Consider the following 25,299-nt stretch of genomic DNA (forward strand, 5'->3'; position numbering starts at 1 on the left):
CTTACCATGAAATTGTCAGTAATTAAATGGGTTTTATAGGAATTTGTAATTAAAGATAGGCCATAAATATGTGATCTCTAGGCTCCCCCTGCTACTGGCAGCTGATATGCCATAAATGTCTGGCTGGTGGGGGTCCCACCTCCTTGTAGTGTTGAGCATGAATATTCGTAATGCAAATCTTTATTATGAATATCGGCACTTTAGAATATAGTGTTATATATTCGTAATGACGAACATTGTTTTTTTTCTGACATGCAAATTTTTATGCAAATTTTTTTCCACATGCAAATTTTTATGCGAAAAAAAAGTGAATCAACATAGCTAATATGTGAATTTCGCAAACATAGGATGAACAATCGTCAATATATTCGCGAAATATCGCAAATTCGAATATGGGCAATGCCGCTCATCACTAGTGATGAGCGGCATTGCCGATATTTGAATTCGTGATATTTCGCAAATATATAGACGAATATTCGTCCTATATTTGCGAATTTCGCGTATTCGTTATATTCGCATATTCGCGTATTCGAGGAAGAAAACAATGAGGGGTTGGGCAACATTACTATTGGTTGCTAGGGATGTTGTTGATAACCTCTGACAAGTGTATTTGCATCATTCTAATTGGCCCACAAGTGAAAAGAAGGAATATGCAAATATTCACATATGCGCAAATGCGAGGAAAAAGCAAATATTAGCAATTTCAAATATATAGCGATAAAATTTAAATGTGAATATTCGCGCCCAACACTACTCATCACTACCTTCTAGGTCTACACCAATCATGAAAACGGGGTCACCTAATCTCCGTTTGACCAGGCAAAGTGGCTGGTGATGGAATAGAGGTTAGCTCACCCCAGTGTCATGATTGGTGTAAGGTGAGCCCCCCAGGTGAAACAAGAGGTAGCCAGTTTTCTCCATTCAAACTGAGATATGTAAATAGCAGTTCCACATCCATCATGATCACCATATTGCCGAAGACCAATCATTATAAATTCCCGTCCCCGATCGGTATAACCTAATCCAGTTCACACTGTGCTTGAAGATTTTAGGGACTGTGTAAAAGAACAGACAGCCTGTACCTTACATAAGAGTACACAGAGCTGATTCAGCCCATCCGTACGCCCTTGCTTGTCTACAAACATCTTTGAAGTATTAGTCTTACAGGTTGGACATATTTCCTTTGGCTGGCATACGAGAGGTTCTCCGTGCGCACTGACTTTCACTATGTGGATCAGAGCACAAGGCCTGTGGCATCTAAGGAATCTGTTCTGACATCTCGCAGCTTCCACACCAGTCATTGGGCAAAGAGAATTGACTATGATTTCAATGTTCAGATATGACAATATGGAAACATCTGAGTGTGACGTTCCGACTAACCACCGAGTGCTGTTGTGGCATGAGGCTTGTTGCATTTGAAGGGGTACTGCCGTGGAAAACTAATTTTTTTTTTAAATCACTGGTGCCAGAAAGTTAAACAGATTTGTAAATGAAAATACAAAAAGAAGCACGTACATGCACTCACCGCAAAGCAGAGACAGTCAGGTGTGGAGATTCGGTGACGGGGTGCCGGGTATCGGCATCGGCGCTGGCGTGTGGCGCTCGGAGGCTATGCCGGCAGTTTCGCATGTAAGTGCGTGCTTCTTCCGGCCTCAGGCGCTCGGAGGCTACGCCAACAGTTTCGCACGTAAGTGCGTGCTTCTTCCGGCCTTAGGCGCTTGGAGACTATGCCGGCAGTTTGGCACGTAAGTGTGTGCTTCTTCCAGCCTCAGGCGCTCGGAGGCTATGCCGGCAGTTTCGCACGTAAGTGTGTGCTTCTTCCGGCCTCAGGCACTCGGAGGCAACGCCGGCAGTTTCGCACGTAAGTGTGTGCTTCTTCCGGCCTCAGGCGCTCGGAGGCAACGCCGGCAGTTTCGCACGTAAGTGCGTGCTTCTTCCGGCCTCAGGCAAGCGGAGGCTATGTCGGCAGTTTCGCACGTAAGTGCGTGCTTCTTCTGGCCTCAGGCGCTCGAAGGCTATGCCAGCAGTTTCGCACGTAAGTGAGTGCTTCTTCCCGCCTCAGGCGCTCGGAGGCTACGCCAACAGTTTCGCACGTAAGTGCGTGCTTCTTCCGGCCTTAGGCGCTTGGAGACTATGCCGGCAGTTTGGCACGTAAGTGTGTGCTTCTTCCAGCCTCAGGCGCTCGGAGGCTATGCCGGCAGTTTCGCACGTAAGTGTGTGCTTCTTCCGGCCTCAGGCACTCGGAGGCAACGCCGGCAGTTTCGCACGTAAGTGTGTGCTTCTTCCGGCCTCAGGCGCTCGGAGGCAACGCCGGCAGTTTCGCACGTAAGTGCGTGCTTCTTCCGGCCTCAGGCAAGCGGAGGCTATGTCGGCAGTTTCGCACGTAAGTGCGTGCTTCTTCTGGCCTCAGGCGCTCGAAGGCTATGCCAGCAGTTTCGCACGTAAGTGAGTGCTTCTTCCCGCCTCAGGCCGGAAGAAGCACGCACTTACGTGCGAAACTGCCGGCGTAGCCTCCGAGCACCACACGCCAGTGCCCGGCACCCCGTCACCGAATCTCAACACCTGACTGTCTCTGCTTTGCGGTGAGTGCACGTACGTGCTTCTTTTTGTATTTACTTTGGATACTTCATACTGTTGTATGCGCACCCCGCAGGAGACTATGACATAAGTCGTTGAGGACCGTACTACTGACATAATGTGATACTGTTCTTAAAGGGGTTATCCAGGAAAAAAACTTTTTTTCTTTTATATATATCAACTGGCTCCAGAAAGTTAAACAGATTTGTAAATTACTTCTATTAAAAAATCTTAATCCTTTCAGTACTTATGAGCTTCTGAAGTTGAGTTGTTCTTTTCTGTCTAAGTGCTCTCGGATGACACGTGTCTCGGGAACCACCCAGTTTAGAAGCAAATCCCCATAGCAAACCTCTTCTAAAGAGTGATCAGAGAGCACTTGGACAGAAAAGAACAACCTTAACTTCAGAAGCTCATAAGTACTGAAAGGATTAACATTTTTAAAGTAAATTACAAATCTGTTTAACTTTCTGGAGCCAGTTGATATATATATATATATATATATATATATATATATATATATAAAAAAAATATTCCCTGGATAACCCCTTTAAGAGTGCTCTCTCCTTCTCTGTTGCGTTTTTGGATATTTCAGATTTGTAAATGACTTCTATTAAAAAATCTTAAAGCGCAACTGTCCTGAAATTTTTGTGTAATAACCTGCACACAGCCTTTTTACTGTGTGCAGGTGTTGTGTACAGCAATTATTTTACTTCATATTTGCAGGCTTTCGTGACGCTAAAAAGTGCTTTTAATCAAAGCCACTGACGGTCGGATAGGCGTGGTGCGAGGTACGCGATGCCCTGCCATGCCCACCCACATGCCCACTTTGTATCTCAGTGCTGGGACCACTGTGTGATTGACACACAGGTCCCAGCGCATGCGCCTTCAACTAATGAAACGTGCAAGCCACTGCGTGTCATCCAGCAAGCGCTCGTAGCGAAGTAATTTACAAATCTGTTTAACTTTCTGGCACCAGTTGATTAAAAAAAATTATGTTTTCCAGAGGAGTACCCCTTAAACTTCAGCAGCTGATAAGTACTGGAAGGATTAAGATTTTTTTTAATCAAAGTAATTTACAAATCTGTTTAACTTTCTGGCACCAGTTTATTTAAGAAAAAAAAAAAGTTTCCCTTTAACCTCTTAAGGACCCATGACGTATGCATACGTTATGAGTCCCGGTCCTGCGACATAACGCGGGGTCACACGGTGACCCCGCATCATATCGCGGCGGGCCCGGCGTCATAGTGAAGCCGGGACCCGCCTCTAATAGCGCGCGGCACTGATCGCTGTGCCGCGCGCTATTAACCCTTTAGCCGCGCGCTCAAAGCTGAGCCGCGCGGCTAAAAACGAAAGTAAAAGTGCCCGGCTAGCTCAGGGAGCTGTTCGGGATCGCCGCGGTATAATCATCCCGAACAGCTGTAGCACAGGAGGAGGTCTTCTTACCTTCTCCTGTGCTGTCCAATCGCCGAATGAATGCTTCAAGCCTGAGATCCAGGCTTGAGCATTCAACCGCCGAAAACACTGATTGATCCATTCCTATGGAGATGGATCAATCAGTGTAAAAGATCAGTAAATGCAATGTTATAGCCCCTTATGGGAGCTATAATATTGCATAAGAAAAGTGTAAAAAAATCATTAACCCTTTCAATTATCCCTTCCCCTAATAAAAGTTTGAATCACCCGGCATTTCCAAAAATAAAAAAAACATTATGTAAATAATAATAAAAATAAACATATGTGGTATCACCGCGTGCGGAAATGTCCGATTTATAAAAATATACCGCTTTTTAAACCGCTCGTTCAATGGCGTACGCGCAAAAAAATTCCAAAGTCCAAAATAGCGCATTTTTGATCACTTTTTATACCACAAAAAAGTGAATAAAAAGTGATCAAAAAGTCTGATCCGAACAAAAATTGTACCGCTAAAAACTTCAGATGACGGCGCAAAAAATGAGTCCTCAAAGTGCCCTGAACACAGAAAAATAAAAAAGTTATAGGGGTCAAAAGATTACCATTTTAAACGTATAAATTTTCCTGCATGTATTCATGATTTTTTTCGGAAGTGATACAAATTCAAACCTATACAAGTAGGGTATCATTTTAACCGTATGGACCTACAGAATAAAGATAAGGTATCATTTTTGACAAAAAATGTACTGCGTAAAAACAGAAGCCCCCAAAACTTACAAAATAGTGTTTTTTCATCAATTTTGTCGCACATTGATTTTTTTTCCCGTTTCACCGTAGATTTTTGGGTAAAATGACTAATGTCATTACAAAGTAGAATTAGTGAGGCAAAAATTAAGCCATTATATATAATTTTAGGTGAAAATTTTTAAGAGTTATGATTTTTTAAAGTTAAGGAGGAAAAATTGAAAATGAAAAAACGGAAAAAGCCCGGGTCCTTAAGGGGTTAATGACTTCTTGCCGGCAGCACACCAATAACACTTGTTGGCACGGTCATCCCTTAGAATCTAAAGAAATAATTTTAAAACAGAATGACCGTAAATTCAGGAGTTAGTCCGGCGCAGACAGGAACCATCAGGGAGCCAGATAAAATCAATGGATTTATTGGATGCAACACGTTTTGTTGCGCATGCGCAGCTTCATCAGGCACGCCTGATGAAGCTGCGCATGCGCAGCGAAACGCGTTGCATCCAATAAATCCATTGATTTTATCTGGCTCCCTAATGGTTCCTCTCTGCGCCGGACTAACTCCTGAATTTACGGTCATTCTGTTTTGATTCTACTTCCACCCAGGAGGGCTGCAGTGGACCAACATATATATTCATTCTATGCTTCACCTTGTTGTGTGTGGGCGCACAACCTACTCTGGTAAGCGGCTCGGGAATTACCTTCCCCTTCCCCCACTAACAAGACCTGCTGATCCCGCACGTGAGGCGCCTTCCTCCCTCTCTCTAAAGAAATAATTTTGGCAGACAAGCTTCCCAGTAGCAAGGTGATTCCAACAGATAAAGCCGAGTGTTGATTGCGACGGTATATACGGTATATGAATGGTGCGGTAGTAATAAAAATATAAATCAAAAAGTGTTTTCCGTGGGTGATGATTTATTGTCGTCGTGCAGGAACTATCTGCACAGTGTCAGTGAGTTTGCGGAAAGGGCGAAAATACGGAATAATACGGAATAAGAGGCAAGAGGAGATTATATTAATATTTAAGGAAACATTGAGTGAATGGATTAAATTGAGGATTAATGTTTATTCAGATGAACTCTGAGACTGCATCACATAAATGGGCGATCCATCTTATATCTTTCAGGTTAATAGTTGGACGTATGATGGGGTTATTGACATAATAGATTAATCAACATTTATTCCACTTTATGGCTCTGTTTTCTTACAACGCTCGTAAATGTATCAAAACAACCAGATGGGGATTCATGAATGAGATTCATTTATTAGTTACCCGGACAATAGATTTATCAAGAGGGTGTGTGCCTTTAAGAAAAAAAATATATCTGGCACAGGCTGCTCTGGGGCACAGCGTGGCGTCCTGTTTGTTCTATGCTTGTTGTTTATGCAGCTTTGTGATGTTTTTTTTTCATATTGGCTTCAATGGGGAAAAAAATCACAGTATTCCAAATTGCCTGTAAATTTGTGTACAAACATGGTGTTGTCTATAAAGGCAGCTCTATAAAGTACCGTATTTTTCGCCGTATAAGACGCACTTTTTCTTCCCCAAAACTTGGGGGGGGGGAAGTTGGTGCGTCTTATACGGTGAATACACACACACCTATCGGGTCGGTCCCTGCGGCCATCAACGGCCGGGACCCGCGGCTAATACAGGACATCACCTATCGTGGTGATGCCCTGTATTAACCCTTCAGACGTGGCGATCAAAGCTGACCACCGCGTCTGAAGCAAAAGTGACACTAACCCGGCTGTTCGGGACCTCCACTGTGAATTCGCGGCGTCCCGAACAGCTTACAGGACACCGGGAGGAACCTTACCTGCCTCCTCGGTGTCTGCTCCGTGCCGGGATCCCCTGCATGGTCGGCGCTCTCCTTCGACGTCATCACGTCGTTGCGCACGCCGTCCCGTCATCCAATAGGAGCGGTGTGCGTAGCGATGTGATGAGGGGGACGGGGAGCGTGGATCCCGGGGAAGAAGACGTCCAGAGCGCCGGGGACACCACGGGGACGCGGCGACAGCGATGGAGCGACATCCAGGGCAGCTGTGACAAGCGGTGACGGGTCTGGAGCGGCGGGGACACGTGAGTATTACCTCCTATACCAGTGGTCTTCAACCTGCGGACCTCCAGATGTTGCAAAACTACAACTCCCAACATGCCCGGACAGCCAACGGCTGTCCGGGCATGCTGGGAGTTGTAGTTTTGCAACATCTGGAGGTCCGCAGGTTGAAGATCACTGTTGGGTTCAGAATCTTTATTTTCTAGATTTTGCACCTTTAAAATTGGGTGCGTCTTATATGCCGGTGCGTCCTATAGGGCGAAAAATAAGGTAAGTATTTTGTATACAATATGTGGTGAGCCACGGGGTGTGAAGATGAGGTGTATGGGGCAGATGTTGTAGCCCAGGGGCAGATGGTATCAATCCCTAAATGTTTGTGACGCCAGGGTGTGGTATTGCTAAGTAACAACCCGAAGGTAGCTCCGCTATCCCTAGGTTAGGCAGGGTAATTATAGTCCAAGACCAGGTTAGGGTTAACGGTAGCTTTACTGAGGTAGACAGATGGAAATAGTCTTTACAGCTAGGCCAGGATCCCAGAGAGGTGGCCAGTAACACGGAGGGGACTTTACAGCTTGCTGGGACTTGCAGTGTTTGGACAGGCTTCAACTCAGCCACCTTGACTATAGACTTGACTTGACTGTAGGTAGTGACAGCAGACATAGATGACTTGACTTACTGGCATGTGGCTGTAGGTAGGCTTGAGGCCTCCAGATGTGCTGGACACTGGCTCTGAGACGTCTGGTCTTTACTGTATCTCAGCAGGAGTCATAAGAGAGAGATGGTAATGGCTGCCCGTCTTATGAAGGGGGCTGAGCAAGAAACCCATAGGTCATGCTGCAGGTCACCTGGTTAGCTGGTGCTCTCTGGGTAACAAACATGTGAAAACAACATCATGTGACTAACTCAAAGGTCCTTAAAGGTCCTTTATACCTAATACACCTAATATACAGATAACACAACGGGGGAGACACTGCAGAAGAGCCTCTAGGACACAGAAGGACTCAACCTGACAGGGCCTAAGTACTGTTCGGGACTATATCTTGTACTGTGACATCAAAGATATATACATTGTGGGTAGGATATAGGGATCCCCTTTAGTGATCTTTGATGCCCTGTAAGACAATTATAGGGTAACTACCACCTATCGGTGGCAATAGAGAGACGGATTTCATCTTCCTTGATATTAGCTAATTTGAATAATTTTTCCCAAGGAGCATTGCCTGACCTATAAGACTCAATACACCAGCTGGGGGGAAAAACATTACCCCCTCAGACCCTTAAATCCTGGGCCTGCTAGACATAACATAGTGAAAAGGTTTTACTAGAAGTGTTCATCTAAAAGGTTCCTTTTACTAAGAGTATTTGAGACTCCCACCAAATCAGGAGAATGAGCGGGGATAAGAGCGCAGTAGTGCGCTTTACCTTCCAGCTCTCACCATTCTTTGCCTGAGTTCTGTTTATTATACGGAAGTACATTGGTTTTTACATTTGACAAAAAAGGGGGGTTAGTTATCATGTCAGAATCATCATGTTATATTTTGATTGGTTAATTGAGTATTGCATCTGTATATATTAGCATATTAAGCATTCATTTCTTTCTTAAAATATTTTGTCTCCAAACTTCCAAATCCTTCTTTATTTCACTTCTCTTGGCCTCATCCCAAGGTCTTCATCTTAGTCACGAGCAGATAGCAAGCTGGTATATAGGTTAAGGGTGGGTAACAAATATCTTTTTGCAGCATTATCAATGGCATATAAGTATTAATATATTGATCAGCAGTCAGAATCATTTTAATCAAATTTGACAGTACGATCTAGTAAAACACTAAATTGGTGAGAAACAACATAAATGTCAGTGCCTCTGAGGTCAGGGTCTGATAATAAAAAGTAGTTGCCAAACAAAGGAAGGTCCAAGGGGGTATGGTTTTGTTTAAACTTACACAAGTTAGGAGAGGTTCCTGGAAAGAGAACAGGATCCTGAAATTTTGTCCCCATACAGAAAAGAAGCCAACCCCCCGGATTTTGGCAGGCCAAGCCATCTGTGCTAGGCTGGCTTCTTCCGTTAGGGGAGAGTTTGGAGGCCCCACAGGGGCCTCCAAACTCTCCCCTAACAGAAGAAGCCAGGCCAAGCATTCATGTGTATGAGGATATTGTTGCCAATCGACAGGTATTGAAGTTTCATGGCTACCTTTAGGGTTAAAGTGGTTATCCAACATAAGGTGACTTTAGTAATTAAGTGTCATACAGTAATGGACATGCTTATCAAGGATCTGTGCTTGTGTTGGTGGTAAATGGTCGTGTCCTGTGTCCCCCCATTATGCTGCTGGCTTGTATTTTGGAACTGGCTACTTCCTGTTTCTGTGGCTTCCCTCAGACTATTATCTCCAGGATCCTTTGTGGGAGGTGACTTATTTCCCTCACACACATTGGTCGCCCCACCCATTGCAGCACAGGCACGCTCTCTTTGATCACATGACTTGCCTGACATTACCTGACACATAAGCTGTGGATCTGTGTGAAAATGAATACACACACGGGGGCCGGTAATGTCATCAGCTGGCTTCACATGCACCAGATGAAGAAGCCAATCCCCCTTTTAGCACTTGACTTGTGATTTATTGTCTCGGAAAGCACAGCAAGCTGGGAAAGGTCCGATACAACACTCATTTTGTAGGCTGCAGAAAATTAACTTTCGGGGGAAAAAAAGACAAAAAAATTCGATACCAGCCACCAAACACAGGTAAATGAAGTATATTAGTAACTAGACTTACTTTCCTGCCCTTATCTCGTATACAAAGAACCAAAAATCTCGGAATACCCCTTTAATGGGGTCCACCAGGCTAGAATAATTGATTCTTAGTAGGGGTGTCCCGATACCGATACTAGTATCGGTATCGGGGCCGATACCTGGCATTTGCATGATATCGGGGACTCGTTTCATGTCCCTGATACCATGTCCGATACCTGCTGCAGTGTGGCCTGGCAACGCTGCCCCGTTTTCTCATCCGCATCATGGTGTCCCATGGAGGAGCATGTGACACACATGTAACTCCACCTCCTCCCCTGCGCCCAGTGTAACACTACAGAGGAAGCAGAGTGGCGTGTGTGTCACATGCTCCTCCATAGGACGCCATGTTGCGCACGGGAGAAAGGGAGAATGGGGCAGCGGAGCAGCAACACCCGATGACAGCTGCAGGTGAGTGCTGTCTACAAGGGGGGGGGGGGTGGGGCTGCTGTCTACGGGGGGGCTGCTATCTACAAGCGGGTCAAGAGGCAGGGCTGTCTACAAGGGGGTGTTCTTGTCTACAAGAGGGAGCCTGCTGTCTACAAGGAGGACAAGAGGGAGTGCTGTCTACAAGGGGGGGGGGCTGCTGTCTACAGGGGGGCCTTCTGTCTGCAAGGGGGACAAGGGGTGGTGCTGTCTACAAGGGGGGCTGTCTACAAGAGGGGGGGCTGCTGTATACAAGGGGGGGGCTGCTGTATACAAGGGGGACAAGAGGGAGCACTGTCTACAAGGGGGGTCCCTGTCTACAAGGGGGGGGGTGCTGTCTACGGGGGGGCTGCTATCTACAAGCGGGTCAAGAGGCAGGGCTGTCTACAAGGGGGTGTTCATGTCTACAAGAGGGAGCCTGCTGTCTACAAGGAGGACAAGAGGGAGTGCTGTCTACAAGGGGGGGGGGGGCTGCTGTCTACAGGGGGGGCCTGCTGTCTACAAGGGGGACAAGGGGTGGTGCTGTCTACAAGGGGGGCTGTCTACAAGAGGGGGGGCTGCTGTATACAAGGGGGGCTGCTGTATACAAGGGGAACAAGAGGGAGCACTGTCTACAAGGGGGGTCCCTGTCTACAAGGGGGGGGTGCTGTCTACAAGGGGGCCTGTTGTCTACAGGGGGGGGGGGGGGGCGCTGTCTACAAGGGGAACAGGAGGGGATGCTGTTTACAAGAGGGAGGGGGGCGTGCTGTCTACAAGGGGGGCTGCGGTCTACAGGGGAGTTGCTACTAATGTCTGCAGGGGGGGGCTGCTGTCTACAGGGGGGGCGCTGTCCATAAGGGGGGCTGCGGTCTTTGGGGGGCGGCTACTAATGTCTGCAGGGGGCTGTGGTCTACGGGGGTCTGCTACTTATGTCTGCAGGGGGCTGCTGTCTACAGTGGGCTGCTGCTAATGTCTGCAACTATCAATACTACCTACAAGGGGATACTACCTATTATTAAATGGAATCTTACAGCAGAGTCATCTGCACTAACTTCATTTATAGGTAGGTAGGTCAGGTGACCCGGTTTCTATCGCTGCTTACCATGTGATCATCAGTGCAATCGCTCCGTAGACATCGGTCTCGCTGCCAAAGCAAATTCCCTGTTCTGTCCAATGGAAAAAGAGAGAGAAATCTTGGCTCCTACTACAGCAGCCGCCTCCATTGTACACAACAAGGACCCACATATACGGTGAGCAGCGCCAGAAACCGGGTCACCCTGGGGTCAGATTCCCTTTAAAATAAAAGTACTCGTAAGTGGTATCGGCGAGTACTAGAATTAAAGTATCGGTACTCGTGCTCGGTCTTAAAAAAAATTGGTAAGGGACATCCCTAATTCTTAGGATAGACCAGCAATCACTGAGCAGCAGGGTGTCGACATTGAGCACTATGAATGGGGGGGAAGCAAATGGTTTCATTCCCATACAAGTTTCGGTTTGGGGGCGTAACAGCACAGGCGCACTCAGCTAATCAGTGATTGGCTTAGCTGGCCGGTCACATCACAACCTCAAACCTAGAAGTGCCACACAGCAGGAACTGGAGCTCAGTAATACCAGTGGCACTGCTGGAGTGAGGAAGGTAAGTGTGTGTTAATAACATAACACAAAGAACATGTGTGGTGGTCTTAGGGGATAAAGCCTTGTAGGGGGTGTAGGGTAATTGGGTTGTTGCTGTTCCGGATAATAAAGGGCGCTGTTAACCCTTGTCACTCGTGACGCCAGGGTGAGGGTTAAATACTGTAATGGTGTGGGGCCTATCGCCACCCTTCCCAAGAGCGATAGGTGAATGTAGAAGAAAGGATTGTCCACAACAACTGTTTAACTGAAAACTTGCAGGAACTTTTACTGAAGAATTTCTGTACATGCAGCAATAGTAACAGTCCAGATAACAGAGTTTCTACAGATATAGCTGAGCAGCGATTGACAGTTGGTTGGGATCAGATAAGCTCAATTTAGCTTCTAAAAGATTCTGTAGCATAGATCCGCTGGATTTAGGGGTGTGTTTAGGTCCAGTGATCTTGCGGAGAGTAGCAGGGAATTATTGAAGTATAACCGCTTTGATAGAAGCCGAGGCCGCAAGGCTTTGGCCTAGTAAATGTACTTGAAAGTTGCGGAGGTCCTACCTCGTTCAGTGACAGCAACCCAAGAGAGTGAATAATGGCCGCAGCTCCCTTATATGGGCAGGGGTGGCCGTTTTGGATTGGTCCATAACAACTGTCACTCACCGTTACATGGCATTGTGGGTGAACACGTGACACTAGAACCACCAAAGGTCCTTTAACAAACCATAGAGTTCTGAACCAAATCACATGACTGAGACGCTAACAAGGTAGGCATCTTAAATATACATATCTACACTTTTATTTATATGAGAATCTATATGAATATTCGCTAACTAAGGGGTGACGAGGGGCTAACTAGAGAAGAGGACCCCCACTGTTCCTGGGGACTCTGACTTTGGGGACCTCACCACAAGGTACGGTATGAAATACGGTACCGGGACACCACACATGCTGCCCGGAGAACCCCTTTAATGTGCCATTTCATGTCCATATGACTCAGTTCCAATAAAGATTTGGCCTAATCATTTTCCTGTGGGATTATCAGCATACACATGTTGCTTGTCAGGATTATCTAGGAGGAGGCGATTACATACACGCAATGAATTCCTGATACTATAATTGACTGGTTAATAGCCTCTTTGGGTGTTAATCATTTTATTGGCTATTGACGCTATGGGTGCCAGTACTGGCCAGTGCAGAGACCACACCAAGCATGGGGCCCCTAAAATAACACTGTGTAGAGATCATACATTTCAAATATATATTTTATTAATATTTATTGTTTATATTGTAGATATCACATTAACAGATTGTTATACAGACACCAGCTTTTATTGTCAGACACATTGTTAATCTTTACACCTAATGTTTTATGGCACTTTAGAGTTGAGAGATATTTGGCTTCCCTAGCAATTCCCCCTGGCAGTCCATCAAAATGAGAAACCCTCTTTGGAACCTTCTATTCACCTTCCAATAAAATGAAACTCTTTCCTTTAGAGCAGTTGCTTCCCAACTTTTTTTTTGCCAATTTCCAAACACTGTGCAACCACCCCCCCGTAGCCAGATATTTCCCTATTAGCCAGGTATCCCCCCCCCCCCGCCTGTAGCCAAGTATCTCCCCCTATTAACCAGGTACATCCCACTATTAGCGGTAGTCCCCCCTATTAGCCAAGTATGTCCCACTATTAGCAAAGCATTCCCCCTATTAGCCAAGTAGTCCCCCTATTAGCCAAGTAGTCCCCCTATTAGCCAGCAAGTAGAAAATACAGCAGCACTCCAAAAGGTAAAGTGGATGGTGGCTTGATTATCACCAAAGTTTACAGTGACGTTTCGGCCACCTCACGTGGCCATCATCCATGGCCACATGAGGTGGCCGAAACGTCGCTGTACACTTTGGTGATAATAAAGCCACCATCCACTTTACCTTTTGGAGTGCTGCTGTATTTTCTACTTGCTGTATCCTTGAGGGACCTATGACCGGAGTCTAACTACAGCTTGCACCCACCGACACTCAGTTGAGTGCTGCTCTACCTGTGTTTTCGCCCCCTATTAGCCAGATATGTCCCCTATTAGAAAAATAGTCCCCTTATTAGCCAGGTATGTCCCCTATTTGTCAGATATGTCCTTCCAGATGCCAGGTAGTGCTGCCTTTATCCAGGTATCTTTTCCTATTAGCAAGATAAGTCCCCCTATAAACCAGGTAGTTCCCCCCATTAGCCAGGTATGTTTCCCTATTAGCAAGGTAGTCAGCCCACCATTAGCCAGGTATGTTTCCCTATTAGCAAGGTAGTCCGCCCACCATTAGCCAGGTATGTTTCCCTATTAGCCAGGTAGTCACCTTATTATCCAGGTATGTCCCTCTATTTGCCAGCTATGTCACCCTACAAGCTGGGTATGTCCCTCCATTAGCCAGGTAGTCCCCTATTATCCAGGTAGCCCCCCCCCCCATTATCCAGGTATGTTTCCCTATTAATGAAGTATATCCCCATAGAAACCAGGTAGTCCCCCCCTTCCCCATTAGCCAGGAATGTTTCCCTATTAGCCAGGTATGTTCCACTGTCTTCAAGGTAGTTCCCCTATTAGCCAGGTATGTCCTCCTATTAGCCAGGTACGTCCCCCTATTAGCCAGATATGCCACTCCCAATAGGCAGATAGTCCCCATATTAGCCTGCTATGCCCCCTCAGTAGGCAGGTTACCGGCGACTGTGTCCACAGCAGCAGGACCAGTCACATTCCTTTTTCTCTGCTCCTCATTGGCGGGCAGCCAGGGCAGGGACACGCACAGCACATCTGCTACCAGTAGCCACTGCTTTTAAAGTGGCAGTGGGCACTTGAGTGTACTGTACTGCAGAGCCACCATTACAGTTTTTTTTTTCACATACCCGCAGGGAAACTGCAAAGTACCCCAGATTGTCAATAGCTGCTCTAGGGTAAAAATTAAGCTGCTGTACCGAAAACCATAATAATCGAAAATGTTCTGTGATACATTTAGTGTAGTATTACATTCTCCAGTATGTGACATGCTTAAAATGCAGTTAAACAAAGCTTGTCATGTGTCTCTGTGACTCATGATTCATGAGCGTATGTTGTGCCAATGTGCTAGGACGAATGTGGCACCAGGAATTTCGTTTGATAAAAGTCTTCAATAAGGCCCGGAAGGCCCAGACAATGAAATAAGCAACATGTCTGCCGGTCTAATCTTAGGGCTATGACTATTCCCAATTCTTTCTTATGGGGACAACACAGTGCCAAATCAATAGTCATTTTGGTGATCTGAATAATTATTATAATTTTTTCTTTAACCCCTCCCCTCTCCAGTCCCATGACATAATAGTACGTCACCGTAAGTGGGATTGTACCCTCAAACTGCAGTGTTATTACGTCATGGTGATGCTTAAAGGAGTGCTCCACTGCTCAGTGTTTGGAACAAAATGTTCCGAATGCTTAGAGCCTGCGTCGGGAGCTCGTGATGTCATAGCCCTGCCCTTCATGACGTCACACCCCGCCCCCTCAATGCAAGTCTATGGGAGGGGGCGTGACGTCGTCACGCCCCCTTCCATAGACTTGCATTGAGGGGGCAGGACGTGACGTCATGAGGGGCAAGGCTGTGACGTCACAAGCTCCCGGCGCCAGCTCTAAGCATTCTGAACATTTTGTTCCAAACGCTGAGCAGAGGAGTACCCCTTTTACTCCTTTGATGCTACAGGGTGCCAGTGAGTTGCCATTGCAGCCTATGGCAGTGGTGTATTTAGAAATAGGCCAACAAGGCACTGGCCTAAGGTGGCAGTTTAAAGGGGGGACGGCATTTTTGCCGCCCCCTTTAAACTGCTGCCCTAGGCAAGTGGTACACCACTGCCCTAGAAGTAAAGAAATTCACTTTTTAGATCATTGGAAGAAGTCACAGTCTTCAGCTGATTCACAGCACAGACATGCCCCGATCTCAGCAAGCTTTTGCTAAAATTTCGTTACTGGGCATGCACGGTATTTAGCCAACTGCTTGTTGAAATAAGTTAGTGCCTTGAACAATTCCTTTGTGTGTAAGGATTGGACGGCAGACATCAATAATCATGTGAAATATGACACTTCCTGGCATACATTTAGTTTAGGGGGTCGCCCGAGTTAAGTCAGGCATAAGGCAGCACAAAACCGCTACTGGGCATGCGCAAGATTTTGACAACTGCTTGTTGAAATAGGGTAGTGCCTGCGCTGTCAATTAAGCTTTGGGCTTGAACAATTTCTTTATATGTAAGAATTGGACGGCAGACATCAATAATCATGTAAAATATAATACTTCCTGGCATACATTTAGTTTAGGGGGTCGCCCGAGTTAAGTCAGGCTGCACAAAACCGCTACTGGGCATGCGCAAGATTTTGACAACTGCTTGTTGAAATAGGGTAGTGCCTGCACTGTCAATTAAGCTTTGGGCTTGAACAATTTCTTTATATGTAAGAATTGGACTGCAGACATTAATAATGGAAGGAAATATGACACTTCCTGGGATACATTTAGTTTAGGGGGTCGCCCGAGTAAATTCAGGCATAAAGCAGCACAAAACCGCTACTGGGCATGCGCAAGATTTTGACAACTGCTTGTTGAAATAGGGTAGTGCCTGCGCTGTCAATTAAGCTTTGGGCTTGAACAATTTCTTTATATGTAAGAATTGGACTGCAGACATTAATAATGGAAGGAAATATGACACTTCCTGGGATACATTTAGTTTAGGGGGTCGCCCGAGTAAAGTCAGGCATAAGGCAGCACAAAACCAAGATACACCACTGGTCGGTGACCAAACAGTGGCCCCCATGTTTGCTTTGTATATTTGCCCCTCTTTATAGGAATATGTTGCCTGAAGGCTATAGAGAAATATTACAGTGTATCCTGTGAGTTATCAGAGGATCATATAATCAATATCTGTAGTGCAACTAAAAATGGAGGAAAAAGGTTATTAAAAAGATATATGTGTATTGTACTGTGATAGATTAACGTGTGCGTTGTATTATACTTGTACTGTGATAACATGTGAATAAAATCAGAAAATATGAACAAATACGATCAAAAGTAGGAATTATTATGATTAAAGGGGTACTCTGGCGCTAAGACATCTTATCCCCTTTCCAAAGGATAAGGGATAAGATGCCTGATTGCAAGGGGGGGGGGCGCCGCTGGGGACCCCCATGATCTTGCATGCAGCACCCCGTTACAATCAGTCCCCGGAGCGTGTTCGCTCTGGGTCTGAATACTGGCGATCACGGGGGCCGGAGCATTGTGACGTCAGAGCTCCGCCCCCTCAATGCAAGCCTATGGGAGGGGGCGTGACAGCTGTCACGCCCCCTCCCATAGGCTTGCATTGAGGGGGCAAAGCGTGACGTCACACACGGGTAGAGCCTTTGACATCACAATACTCTGGCCCCCGTGATCTCCAGTATTCAGACCTGGAGCGAACACGCTCCGGGGACTAATTGTAACGGGGTGCTGCATGCAAGATCATGGGGGTCCCCAGCGGCGCTCCCCCCCCCCCCCTTGCAATCAGGCATCTTATCCCTTATCCTTTGGATAGGGGATAAGATGTCTTAGCGCCGGAGTACCCCTTTAAGTGTCACAAAGTTTGGAACCTCTGGGCATCGGTGTGAGGGTGTAATGCGAAGGTCCGTTGTATGTTATATTGGAAGGCAGTTTACAAAAACAATAAAAAAAATTATAATAAAAAAATGATAATAAAAAAAAAGAAATACTTTTCCTGTGCAAACGTGTGTGCATTATACTTGTATTTGTGTATTGTATTTTTCCTGTGATGATTATACATGTACGTGTGTATTTTCTGTGATAACATGTGTGCGTTATACTTTGTGCACTTATTCTATACTAACATGTGTTATACCTGTACAGTGACATCACAGTGTTTGCTTTACCCAGCTGTATACATTACCTCTGTACTGTAACGTCCATGTGCATTATTCTTGTTCTGGGAAATCGCGGCACGCAGTATGTTTGCCTAGTGACATCATTGTGTGTACAGTCCCAGAGAACGTCGGATGGATGATGTCATGGCTGTATGATCTTGTTTCTTTTTGACCTTCTTCAGGACCCATACAGGGGTGTGGGTGATATGTACCACGTGTCCGTGCATTGTTGTACTGCTTTGACACTAGTTTTGGCCTATGGCCCTGTGACATTACAGTCATGTGTGCATTGGGGGGGCAAAGGACCTAGATAATGAAGAGAACTTGTTTTTTATAGGGGTACTCAACATTTTTTTTTTTTTAAATCAACTGGTGCCAAAAAGTTAAACAGATTTGTAAATGACTTCTATTAATAAAAAATCTTTACCCTTCCAGTACTTTTTAGCAGCTGTATGCTACACAGGAAATTATTTTCTTTTTGAATTTCTTTTCTGTCTGCTCTCTGCTGACACCTCTGTCCGTGTCAGGAACTGTCCAGAGCAGCATAGGTTTGCTATGGGGATTTTCTCCTGCTCTGGACAGTTCCTGATACCGGGCATCAGGTGTCAGCAGAGAGCACTGTGGACAAGACAAAAAAATGTATTAAAAAAGAAAATAATTTCCTGTGTAGCATACAACCACTAAAAAGTACTGGAAGGGTAAATATTTTTTAATTGAAGTCATTTACAAATCTGTTTAACTTTCTGGCACCAGTTGATTTAAAAGAAGAAGAAAAAGTTTTCCACCGGAGTACCCCTTTAATGTTTACAAATCAATATTCAGACCACATAGAGTATACTTTCTTAACCCCTTTAAGGTGAAGTCTTGTGGTCTTCTGGTAAAATACTTTAAGATCGCGGGGGTGGGGGTTGAGGTGTCCCGGGAACTGTCCAGAGTAGGAGAAAATCCCCATAGCAAACATATGCTGAGGTCAGCAGAGAGCACTGTGGTCATGATGTCAGCAGAGAGCTCTGTGTTCCAAAAAGAAAATCATTTCCTCTGTAGTATTCAGCAGCTAATAAGTACTGGAAGGATTAAGATTTGTTTAATAGAAGTAATTTACAAATCTGTTTAACTTTCTGGCACCAGTTGATTTAAAAAAATATATGTTTTCCACCGGAGTACCCCTTTAAAGGACGCAGGGATTTTGCATTATTTTTGCACCTTGTTTTTTTTCCTCCTCCCCTTCTAATAGCCAGAACACTTTGAATTTTCCACCTACGGACCCATATGAGGGCTTGCTATTTGCGCCACCAATTGTACTTTGTAATGATATTACTCATTTTACCACAAAATCCACAGTAAAAAAAATTTTTTTTTTAAATTACTCATGATTACAAACAATAAAACACAACTTCTGATGGCAACCATTCCTATGCAGCGCTCATTTCCTTAAAAATGACGTTATCTTTATTGTGTAGGACCATGTATCTCTATGGGAGAGGCGGAGATGCAGCGTTTCACCTCCCCGCCTCTCCCATAGAGCTGTATGGGAGGGGGCGTGTCTGCCAACCTAAGAGAGTTCGACAACACGCGCATTAGCCGTGCAGAACCGCAGCAACGGCGGGACCCCGTACAGGAATCCCAGCGGTTTGACCCCCCGCAATTAGACAGGGAATAAGTGTCTAAGTCTGCAGTGCTCCTTTAACCTGACACTTTCAATGGGATGTGAGGGGTTAAAGGGGTTATCCAGGAAAAAAACTTTTTTTTATATATCAACTGGCTCCAGAAAGTTAAACAGATTTGTAAATTACTTCTGTTAAAAAATCTTCATCCTTTCAGTACTTATGAGCTGCTGAAGTTGAGTTGTTCTTTTCTGTCTAAGTGCTCTCTGATGACACCTGTCTCGGGAACTGTCCAGAGTAGAAGCAAATCCCCATAGCAAACCTCTTCTACTCTGTGCAGTTCCCAAGACAAGCAGAGATGTCAGCAGAGAGCACTGTTGCCAGACAGAAAAGAACAACTCAAGTTCAGCAGCTGATAATTATTGGAAGGATTAAAGGGGTATTACAGGAAAAAAACTTTTTTTTATATATATCAACTGGCTCCAGAAAGTTAAACAGATTTGTAAATGACTTCTATTAAAAAATCTTAATTCTTCCAGTACTTATGAGCTGCTGAAGTTGAGTTGTTCTTTTCTGTCTAAGTGCTCTCTGATGACACCTGTCTCGGGAACTGTCCAGAGTAGAAGCAAATCCCCATAGCAAACCTCTTCTACTCTGTGCAGTTCCCAAGACAAGCAGAGATGTCAGCAGAGAGCACTTAGACAGAAAAGAACAACTCAACTTCAGCATCTGATAATTATTGGAAGGATTAAAGGGGTATTCCAGGAAAAAACTTTTTTTTTTATCTATCAACTGGCTCCAGAAAGTTAAACAGATTTGTAAATGACTTCTATTAAAAAAAATCTTAATTCTTCCAGTATTTATGAGCTGCTGAAGTTGAGTTGTTCTTTTCTGTCAGTCTAAGTGCTCTCTGATGACACGTGTCTCGGGAACCGCCCAGTTTAGAAGCAAATCCCTATAGCAAACCTCTTCTACTCTGTGCAGTTCCCGAGACAAGCAGAGATGTCAGCAGAGAGCACTGTTGCCAGACAGAAAAGAACAACTCAACTTCAGCAGCTGATAAGTACTGGAAGGATTAAGATTTTTTAAGAGAAGTCATTTACAAATCTGTTTAACTTTCTGGAGTCAGTTGATATATATATATAAAATGTTAAAAAAAAAAAAAAAAAAAAGTTTTTTTCCTGGAATACCCCTTTAAACGTCAAGTCAAAGTTTGTCGCATCTTTCATTGTAAGCTTTATATGAGCCCCGTCTGATTTTCCTGGTAAAAAAAACACCCGGCAGCTTCAAAAGATCAGCGATTCTCCCCATTATAGGATCAGTCCGAGCGGTGGGTGGAGGCCAGACCTACAACTTTCCAAAAATACTTCCCGCTGACTCTTTATGACATCTCTTCCATGTTTATGGTACCATGTGCTGTTATACTGCAATACTTGACATTTAAAGCCAAGCACCGCATTTACTGTATATCTTAAAGAAGGACTCAGGGAAACCCGTATTTAATTAGAACAGTGTTTTCCAAACAGTGCACCTCCAGCTGTTGCAAAACTACAACTCCCAGCATGCCCGGACAGCCAACGGCTGTCCGGGCATGCTGGGAGTTGTAGTTTTGCAACAGCTGGGGGCACACTGTTTGGAAAACACTGTATTGTAGAGGTTCTTGTGTATGCCTATATTAGCCTTAATCTTAATCCTTCCAATACTTACCAGCTGCTGTATGCTCCACAATAAGTTGTGTAGTTCTTTCCAATCTGACCACAGTGCTCTCTGCTGACACCTCTGTCCGTGACAGGAACTGTCCAGAGCAGGAGAGGTTTGCTATGAGGATTTGCTTCTACTTCGGACAGTTCCTGACATGGACAGAGGTGGCAGCAGAGAGCACTGTGGTCAGACTGGAAAGAACTACACAACTTCCTCTGGAGCATACAGCAGCTGATAAGTACTGGAAAGATTAAAAGGAGTACTCCGGTGGAAAACTTTTTTTTTTTTTTTTTTAAATCAACTGGTGCCAGAAAGCTAAACAGATTTGTAAAATACTTCTATTTAAAAACTTAATCTTTTCAGTACTTATCAGCTGGTGTATGCTTCACAGTAAGTTCTGTAGTTCTTTCCAGTCTGACCACAGTGCTCTCTGCAGCCACCTCTGTCCATTTTCGGAACTGTCCAGAGCAGGAGAGGTTTGCTATGGGGATTTGCTCCTACTCTGGACAGTTCCTGACATGGACAGAGGTGGCAGCAGAGAGAACTGTGGTCAGACTGGAAAGAACTACACAACTTCCTCTGGAGCATACAGCAGCTGATAAGTACTGGAAGGATTAAGATTTTTATATAGAAGTAATTTACAAATCTGTATAACTTTCTGGCACCAGTAGATTTCATAAAATGTATAGTTCTCCGGAGTACCCCTTTAAGGAGGAACATTACCCTTTTAACCCCTGAGAGAACCGTGGTCCATATCTTTTCGAACGTGCATTCAAATATGTAAGTTATCCCTTTTTCCATCGCTTCTCAGTTAAAGGCTGTCCACCGGGCATGCTGGGAGTTGTAGTTTTGCAACAGCTGGAGGCACCCTTGTTGGGAAACACTGGTCTTTATTTAATTACATTGTCCCCTATTTATTCCACAGGCCCTTCATTAAACCTTTTATCGTAGTAATTACAGATGCGGCTTATGAAGACGTCAACTATATTGCCACCGCTATAAAACCCAATAATCCAGTTCCACCACCTACGGGATCCAATAGAACATCAAGTGCAGGAGTAAGTATATAGTATACACGATAGGACGTACGGACGGCTGTGTGGGTTCTTGGAATTTATCTTCCCAGAGTTTTATGGAAGGATGAGCTGGTATCGCCATGTTATTTATAGGACTATATAAGTCATAATCCAGTGAGCTGTGCTGGAGTCATGTTCTACTGGACCCTACAGAGCCAAGTGTTCACCCCATTGGACTGCTCTACATTTTGTCAGGATATAACCGCAGATTTAAAGGGATACTCCGGGTAAACTGTGCCCCGGCGTCACGAACATTTAGGGGATAAAGGGGTTATCCAAGAAAAAAACCTTTTATATATATATATATATATATATATATATATATATATATCTCAACTGCCGCCAGAAAGTTAAACAGATTAAAAAATCTTAATCCTTTCAGTACTCATGAGCTGCTGAAGTTGAGTTGTTCTTTTCTGTCTAAGTGCTCTCTGATGACACCTGTCTCAGGAACCACCCAGTTTAGAAGCAAATCCCCATAGCAAACCTCTTCTAAACTGGGCGGTTCCCGAGACAAGCAGAGATGTCAGCAGAGAGCACTGTTGCCAGACAGTAAAGAACAACTCAACTTCAGCAGCTGATAATTATTGAAAGGATTAAGATTTTTTAATAGAAGTCATTTATAAATCTGTTTAACTTTCTGGAGCTGGTTGATATAAAAAAAAAAAAGAAAATAAAAAAAAAAGAAAAGTTTTTTTCTGGAATACCCCTTTAATACATGACTGTGATGCTCCACCACACTGCACTTCATTTGCATTTTTCCTGGAATACCCCTTTAATAACACCTGCCCCTGAGCTACAACATCTGCCCCATAAACCTCACCTTCACACCAAAGTAACATTAGCAAAATGGGCAAAAGTCCAGGGCGGGGGGGAGGTTTGAATACTTATGCGAAGCACTGTACATAGTCCCGGACTTTCTTTTTAAAGGGGTACTCCGCCCCTAGACAGCTTATCCCCTATCCTTTGGACAAGATGTTTGATCACAGGGGGTAATGTTGCTTGAGAAGAGAAAAGATGTTCTGCAGCGGCGCTGCCCTTCTGAGATCAAGTTTCAAATAGAGTCCGGTATGGTGAAGGTATTCACATTTATTGAATTTGAGAACAGACAAGCAAGACGCGTTTCGGGGTTATGTTACCCCTTTCTCAATTGCAGGTTAAAAAGTCCAGTCCAGCAGGTGAGCGCACATCACACGGGGGGGGGGGGGGTAAAAGTGGGCAACCATACCCACAGAATCACACGTGGCGCTGTCCTCTCCTTGTTTTCTCTCTCCTTCTTTTCGATCACAGGGGGATCCCACTGCTGGGACCCCCACGATCTCTGTGCAGCACTTGGCGCTCATGAAGAACGCTGGGAGGGGGCGGCGGAGGTCGTGACGTGACGACTACGCCTCTTGTGACGCCAGGTCCCCTCAAAGCAAGTCTATGAGAGGGGGCGTGGCGGCCGCCACGCCCCCTCTCATAGACTTGCTTTGAGGGGACGTGGCGTCACGAGCGCGGCTTTAAAGGGGTACTCCGGTGAAAAACTATTTTTTTTTAAATCAACTGGTGCCAGAAAGTTAAACATATTTGTAAATTACTTGTATTAAAAAAATCTTAATCCTTCCAGTACTTATTAGCTGCTGAATACTACAGAGGAAACTCTTTTCCGTTTGAAGCACAGAGCTCTCTGCTGACATCACGAGCACAGTGCTCTCTGCTGACATCTCTGTCCAATGTTAGGAACTGTCCAGAGTTAAAGGAAATCCCCATAGCAAACATATGCTGTTGTGGACAGTTCCTAAAATGGACAGAGATGTCAGCAGAGAGCACTGTGCTCGTGATGTCAGCAGAGAGCTCTGTGTTCCAAAAAGAAAATAATTTCCTCTGTAGTATTCGGCAGCTAATAAGTACTGGAAGGATTAAGATTTTTTTAATAGAAGTAATTTACAAATCTGTTTAACTTTCTGGCACCAGTTGATTTAAAAAAAATAAAATAAAAAAAAGTTTTTCACCAGAGTACCCCTTTAATAATCTTCCATTCCGATCTGAAGCTTTCTATGTGGAGCTACCAAGAGAGGAACTCCGGGACGGTGTTACAGCATTGTCTGGAATTGTTAAGGATCTGCGCGCTCATCCTACAGCTATGCGAGTGTCATTGGCGCGGAGTAATAATTGTTACAGGTAAAGCCTCGTTTTCCGTACTCTGTGAGTCACGTCCTAGTCTGCCACATGACAGCTGCCCGAACAACAGGACAGGATAAGGCCGGGTTCACACTGCGTTTTTGTCTCCATTTCTGTTCTGTATACAAAAATGTTACGATGCTATTGTGTACAACAAATATAAAAAGAAAACATGGGGGGGGGGGGGAATTATTTCACGTGTATTGTATGGTATTAATATGTTAATATGTACAAAGATTTTTTTTTCTTTTCTTTGCATAGTTGTTAATTGATTGTTATATAAATAAAGTTATGGATTTAAAAATTTTTTTTTTAAAAACGTACCGTTTACATTACACAGCATTTTTTTTATAATGTAGTCAATGGGAAACGGATTCTGCTGTATAGCGTAAAAAAGTATCAGTTTTTAGTATCCATTAGCTTATACTTTTTTTTTTTTCCTTTTCAAGTTATGTCAAAAGGAAGCTGAAACTCAGTGTGAACTTTAGGCAGTCTGGCGGTCCTTAAAGGGGTCCTCCGGTGAAAAAATAATTAAAGGGGTATTCCAGGAAAAAACGCTTTTTATATCTCAACTGGCTCCAGAAAGTTAAACAGATTTGTAAATTACTTCTATTAAAAAATCTTAATCCTTTCACTACTTATGAGCTTCTGAAGTTAAGGTTGTTCTTTTCTGTCTAAGTGCTCTCTGATGACACCTGTCTCGGGAACTGCCCAGTTTAGAAGAGGTTTGCTATGGGGATTTGCTTCTAAACTGGGCGGTTCCGGAGACAGGTGTCATCAGAGAGCACTTAGACAGAAAAGAACAACTCAACTTCAGCAGCTCATTCAGCAGTTCCCGAGACACATGACAACTTTCTGGAGCCAGTTGATATATAAAAAAATAGTTTTTCCTGGATAACCCCTTTAAATTTTTTTTTTAAATCAACTCGTTCCAGAAAGTTAAACAGATTTCTTAATTACTTCTATATAAAAATCTTAATCCTTCCAGTACTTATCAGCTGCTGTATGCTCCACAGGACGTTCTTTTCTTTTTGAATTTATTTTCTGTCTGACCACAGTGCTCTCTGCTGACACCTCTGTCCATGTTAGGAACTGTCCAGAGCAGGATAGTTCCTGACATGGACAGAGGTGTCAGCAGAGAGCACTGTGGTCAGACAGAAGAGAAATTCAACAATAAAAGAACTTCCTGTGGAGTATATAGCAAATGATAAGTACTGGCAGGATTAAGATTTTTTAATAGAAGTAATTTAGAAATCT

At 44.5% G+C, this 25,299-nt stretch overlaps 2 protein-coding genes across 15 annotated transcripts in view; one reads left to right on the top strand and one right to left on the bottom strand.

Annotated features, from left to right (window-relative positions):
- Window positions 1-25,299, top strand: part of LOC130297684 (protein-glutamine gamma-glutamyltransferase E-like) — a 229,414-nt gene that overhangs the window by 113,338 nt on the left and 90,777 nt on the right. For 9 of the 14 annotated variants that reach the window (XM_056550409.1, XM_056550408.1, XM_056550411.1 and 6 more), the window contains one exon: window positions 21,729-21,861. The exons of 3 other annotated variants lie outside the window; for them this stretch is intronic. The gene's annotated coding sequence lies outside the window, so the exon portion shown is untranslated. The remainder of the gene's footprint in view (window positions 1-21,728; window positions 21,862-25,299) is intronic. 2 more of the 14 variants (XM_056550413.1, XM_056550415.1) reach the window with 1 other exon arrangement.
- The window catches only part of LOC130297683 (protein-glutamine gamma-glutamyltransferase 6-like), a 97,594-nt gene that overhangs the window by 44,569 nt on the left and 27,726 nt on the right, over window positions 1-25,299 (bottom strand). The gene's annotated exons all lie outside the window — the stretch shown is intronic.

This window comes from Hyla sarda, chromosome 13 (assembly GCF_029499605.1).
Source record: "Hyla sarda isolate aHylSar1 chromosome 13, aHylSar1.hap1, whole genome shotgun sequence".
NCBI lineage: Eukaryota > Metazoa > Chordata > Amphibia > Anura > Hylidae > Hyla > Hyla sarda.